This window comes from Anas acuta, chromosome 5 (genome assembly GCF_963932015.1).
Source record: "Anas acuta chromosome 5, bAnaAcu1.1, whole genome shotgun sequence".
Taxonomy (NCBI): domain Eukaryota; kingdom Metazoa; phylum Chordata; class Aves; order Anseriformes; family Anatidae; genus Anas; species Anas acuta.
Genome location: NC_088983.1, coordinates 19,775,393 through 19,781,392, shown reverse-complemented (window position 1 = coordinate 19,781,392; position 6,000 = coordinate 19,775,393). Strand labels below are relative to the sequence as shown.

Genomic DNA, 6,000 nt, shown 5'->3' with positions numbered 1-6,000 from the left:
CTGAGCAAAAGCTTTCTGAAAAAAAACAATACAGTTTAGCTTAGTAAGTGAAAACAAAGCAGTTATGTCTTGATGCATTTTGCTGTAAATACTTTTATCTACTATTGCAGCTAAAGTTTACATCTCCGGTAGTACCAATACTTATACCCAGGATCTAACTGAAAGCCCACTGAAGTCACAAAAGCTCACTGAAGTCACTAAAATTATTTTAATTGACTTCAAAGGTCAATGTAGGCTTATGACCTATGTGTTGATGTGCAACTATGTTTGTTTTTACATGTAAAATACCATCTGTACATTATCAGCTAAAACAATATACAACAGAATGTATATAAGCATCTTTATTTTTAAATACAAAGTATATCACCTATATACAGACTCATATATATTTTATGGGTATACATTGGCTATTAGTATTCTGTCCATTCATGTATAGAAGAGACATTCAAAAATTAATAGAAAAAAAATATAGAGCTTTGCATAATTGTGCAGAGTTTTCTATCTATGGCATTCTAATTTACCATACTGGAACCACAAATGGGTAATTTGGTGCTTTCCTGTTAAAATATACCTTAACCTGACATAGCAATAACATAGCAAATATATAACTTCAGTGTAATAAAAATCATCCCATCATATTTCTTGCTGTTGTTTAGTATTTAATATGATCTTGTGAGTGACAAGAATAAATAAAAGATCAGAAGATCCTAAGTGTTTTGCAGGTTATTACACAAAATTTCAGATTGCGTGACCTAGTCCAGTAATGTCAAGCAGATAGCAGATCATTAATTTTACTGAACAGTCATGTTTCCCTTAATAGAAAGAAAATTAATTCAAGTTGAATGTCACATTACTGAACTGTAGTCCAACAATGCATACAATTTGACTATGCAAAATCAAAAACTCCAGGAAGAGGACATTCAGACTTTGACTCTGGACTATAGGTTAGGGTTTCGTACACACCTGGGAGTCCAAAGAGAATCCATGAAGCAAAGCAGCTTTCTTACACAAAGCCCTGGGTAAGCAAAACAGCTTTAAAAGAGTATTTCTCAACCCTTGTTTTCTTCTTAAATGCAAAGTGGACTGGTAATGATCACATGAGCTCCCATATCACCCAGTCCTAAGTGAGATTTAGGCTAACAGTTTTTTAGCTTGGAGGATGAAGGGCTGCTGAACTCTGCAACAGCAAAACACAGGGTTGTGACATATAATACAGTAGCAGCAACTTAATGAAGCATTTCTTTCTGTACATTAGTTAAAAATTAATTTTAAACCCAGGAGCCTGATTTCAATAAAATCAATGTTTAAACACCCACTGAATTGTACAAAAGAGAGAGATAAACTTCTAAATTATTGACCACTGCTGCTTATGTCATATGTTTGCAGTTCAGGGGTCTGATTTCTTAAGGAATTGTAAAAAGATTTTAAGTTTTTCCTTATCTCAGACACTGAGCAAACTCAAACACACTCAGACATTATCTATATTGCAGAAGGACCAGTCTGATGAACCACAGTTATAGATCACTCCCATGATGCTCTGGATTTTTCTAACAAAGTTTTTCTAACACTAAATCACACATGCTTCACCTTTGCTCTTCCAGCTGTTCAGAGCAAGCAGATCCAGTTCTGACTTTGCCAGATCATCACTTCCTCTTCATACCAGTTACAGAAGGGTATCTATTCCTAAACAAACAGTGGCAGCTCTGACCTCTTCTTAATCATCTTTCAGTCTGCCGATCCTTCAGGATCTCTTTTGTTTTAATATTGTCATCATAGACAGGACTGCTCAAGGCTAGGGAAGATGCAGGTTTTGTAGGAAGAGGAAATATTTGTCATTAAAAGAAGTGATATAACTGAAAGAAATAATCTGTTTTTCTGGCACAGAAAAGAAAATACCTATTTTTCAGGCCCAAATAAAGGTTTGCTTGAAAAAAAAGGTTTGTCTGTAAAAGCTTGTCTGTTTTTTACAGTTTTTTACTTTGTTTAGTTTCAGTTAGTTTAACCAAAAAAAAAAAAAAAAAACACCCACAAAACAAACAAACAAAAAAACCTATGCAACATCAGAATTCCCTGAATTAAAATGGTAATCATAGTATAAATCTGATAAATGCTAAGACTTTCCAGATGTAATGATGTGAAATCTAATTTGTATACTTAGTACACTATATATATATAGGGGTGATAAAGTCAGTTCTGTTACTAAAATTTTACAGGTTTGTTCTTTTTAGTTTGTTTTCTTATTCAATTTGTTTTTGACACATTTTGTTAGGATTAGGTGTGCCCTATTTGTGTAAATCAGGGTAGTTCTTTACCAACCCCCAGAAATGGCAGATTTATGTTTATAAAGAATTTTGGAGGAGATTGTATAATTAGCTGCAAAGCAAGAGAAGAAGAAATCATATCATTGCTGAGCAGAGAACAATAAAAAGTCACATTGCTCTGTTAAAATATAGATCTTATAAATTGCTTTTTTAGAGGACTAGATGGTGAAAATTAGGCAAACAGAATGAGGCAAGCAAGGCAGCAAAATAATTCCAAGGCAAAACATCTCAAAAACAATAAAAAGGGATTCTTTAATGTCTTCATTGGAGATGGTCCAAAGATAATAATAAAATTTTGTTTTAAACATATTCCAGTGTAAAGTAAGTTTTACTTTCATATTGTTTGAGTCTGCCTGCTTTACTATTTTCTATCTGTATATTTAATGTAATTATATTTTTAAGTAACCTTCCCAGAAATATACTCTTATCAGTAATGACTGTGAGTAATATGAATAGGTGCAGAAAGAAGATTTTCTGTCCTTTAAATATATAGTTCATTTTTTCGTTAAATCATGACAATATGGCATATATTTTTCTGACTATCAAAATATATAGTTTTGCTACATTTTGGATGTTCTGTTCAGATATTTCAGATATTTTGATCTCCGGGAGGGGGGCGGGGCAGGGGGGGGAAAGCGTAGCTTAGCTTGGTAGAACAAAGTATCCATATAGAACAAAATACCATGTGCATTGTCTTCCATGATGACCAACGTGCCAGCAGAGTAGAGTCAACTACAGGAGAGTATATAAACATGGCAAATTTTATTAAAGACATGCTTTCCTAGTATGCTCTATGAGCTTCCTCTGATCAGAAGTTCAAGGTGTTCCTGAATGACAGGTTGTATCTTATGTTTATTAGTCTGATAGCTTACTCTTCTCTGACTCTGCTTAATAAGTTTTGAAATTTATGTAAATTCTTGGCATTGACAACACTGTAGCAACAAGCTGTGCTGATTAATACTTTGTTGTGTTGAAAAAAAAAAAGCCATTTTCTTTGGTTTGAATCTATTGTATCAAAATTTAATTTGATTACCATTGCTTCATATATTCAGGGAAGCAGTGAATACTCACTCCATATAATCATGCTTTCTCCAGGCAAATAATGCCTCTTTAGATCTTTCTATTTTTCCTTACATTTGTGTCTTTTCTGTCTTGTCTTAGTCTACATATATGTTCTTAATATAGAAGTAATTTGTTTCTTTAAGCAGCCTTTTCTTGCTTTGCTGGGCCTTATCTTGTTTTATTGCATCTCATTTTAGGATAAGAAGATCAGAAATGCATGCAGTGTTGCAGCATTCCACCAATATATGTGGTAACAATGACTTTTTCATACTCAGTCCATTTTCAAATAATTCTTAAGCCTGGATTGCTTTTTTTTTCCTTAAAAAAAAAAAAAAAAAAAAAAAAAAGAGTATTTCAATATCATAAACTGATAGAAAGAAATATTTCAACATTTTCAAGTGGCTTCTTTTGCTTTCTGGAGAGGAGTGAAGAAGGGATAAAGTTTGACATTCCAATTTAAAGCTATAAGATCTTAAGCTAAAAAAAGTGATTTTGTCAAATTGGAATATTACTCTACACAAGGTGACTTAAGTGAATAATAACAACAACAACAACAAAGATGTAGGTAATATTTTTTAATTTCTTAAAAATGGCTCAAAAGAAACCCACCACGTAAAATCCACCTTCTTCAAACAGGCATTTTCAGACTGTTTTTTCCTACCGTCTTCATAATTGTATATATTTTCAGCATCTGTGCTGTCTTTGCTGTTCTAACCAAACATATAAGCCTTCAGTTCTCAAAAGAAGCTACAACAACAAAAAAAAACTACTCCTGTCATGTTCTGAATGCCTCCTGTGCTTTTCGATCTCCTGTTTTGGAGACCGGTGCTGAGCAAATTATTAGCTCATGCAGGCATTCCTGTACCTTTGCTGGGAAGGAACTATCTACTTCCCTATCTTACTCTCTCAAGAGCTTGTTTGGCTCCTGGTCCACCCTTCCCCACTGCGGAATTTGCTCCACAGGCCTGCTCACCATGGAGCAGTGCTGAGATTGCCAAGGCTGTGCATATCACCCAACCTGCCTGGCCATTTGCCTTTGGTGTCTGTTCATCACTCCATAGCTGAAATTAAGAAGGAAGGATCGGCCTTCTTGACTAATAGCAAACATGATGCCTATTTTGGAAATAACTGGGAATTTCTCTTTCAAAGTCTTCTTCTGAACACTATAACTTTGTGAAAGCTAGTTTCATGATAGGTGTTTGAATATAACAATAAATGGCCTTTCCAATTTTATTTGAACCATACAAATAGATGAAAGGAATGAAAAAAATATCTTCGATTTAAAAGAAAGAGAAATTGGCTAGGTGACACTTAGGAGTTTTATCAGGCCTTCACTGATCTGTAGAAAGTTAAATATTTGTTTTGCAAAGCAAATTCCACAGCACATTCATCACCACTGTACAGCTCTGTGAGATAGGACTTGGCTGTGGGAGCACAAGACAGAAGTCAGGGCTCCTGCACTCCATCGCAAATACAGACACCAATTCTCCTTCATACTCCAGAAACTTTTGAGTCCTTTACCCACCAAATTTAAATAGGATACTATTATTTTATGTGTATCAAAACAAGTTTGTGAAAATCATGTTTTACCTGGCTATTATGAGGGTGTGCAATGGGAATGGAGATGTGCTATCTTTTTCTCTCAGCCTCAGGATGTTTAGTCACACTGGTGTGTAGGGCCAACAAACATGCTAAGTGCTCACTGTACTCAATCGTCTTCATCTGCCAATGATTATTACCTTTGCAACTGGGAAAATGGAGCACATTGTAATGCAAGATGAAAAGGGAAGTGCATTTTTGTTTTTTACATATTAGAATAGGCTGAAACCACCTGCTGCTCAGATGCTGACCTCCAAACAGATGGCTGCTCCCCTGTGCCTGCCACAAATTATAGTCAAAACCCAACAAATGAGCCATATATACCTTCTTTACCATCACCTCCTTGAAGAAGGTCTCTTTGCACCTGTGATTGTAGTTGCTGGCCACAAGCAAGGTATAAGGAGCAAGTAGGCTTGTAATTGCATGTGCACATACAGGCCTGGCTGATAAAGGCAAGACATACATGTCCGAGTCCTGGGGAAACTGAAGGAATTATTTCCCTTGTGCAGTCAGGGTTATCCTGTTGTTTTGCCATCATGATCACCTTTTTTGAGAGGAGGATTTCTAAAGCTGCCTAAATTAAGGCCTTGATGGCACAAGCAGATGCTTAGTTTGTATTTACACTGAAGCCTCAGCACAATGTTCCAGCAGCATAGAAGACTCTAAAGTTCAAATAAATTATGTTTACAGCTATGGTAAGGACTTGTTACAGTGTGCAAATGACAGAAATGTGAAGCAGGCCTGTCTGCAAAGTACTCTGAACGGAATCTTGTTTTTTAAGTTGGAAACCATTCTAATCTTTCAGCTCGCTGTCTACTGAAGGTTTCTTCAGCTTTTCCTCTTTTTGTTGTGAGGAAAGGTATGGCTGCACTCACTTTAAACTGTTGGCTGACAGGAGTATATGCTGCTGCCATCCATGCCACTATCCCTACTGACCTTGTGAGTATGCCAAGGAGACTTACTGTGGATGCTTCATCGCTCCAAAGGCTGTCAAACCTGTTGTCACTCACATATTTTC

General features: G+C 35.7%; 1 long non-coding RNA gene across 1 annotated transcript in view; it reads left to right on the top strand.

The window, feature by feature from the left end:
• Positions 1–6,000, top strand: part of LOC137857013 (uncharacterized) — a 78,496-nt gene that overhangs the window by 61,222 nt on the left and 11,274 nt on the right. Inside the window, exon 3 of the long non-coding RNA XR_011096927.1 lies at positions 3,581–3,633. This is a non-coding gene — a long non-coding RNA (uncharacterized lncRNA). The remainder of the gene's footprint in view (positions 1–3,580; positions 3,634–6,000) is intronic.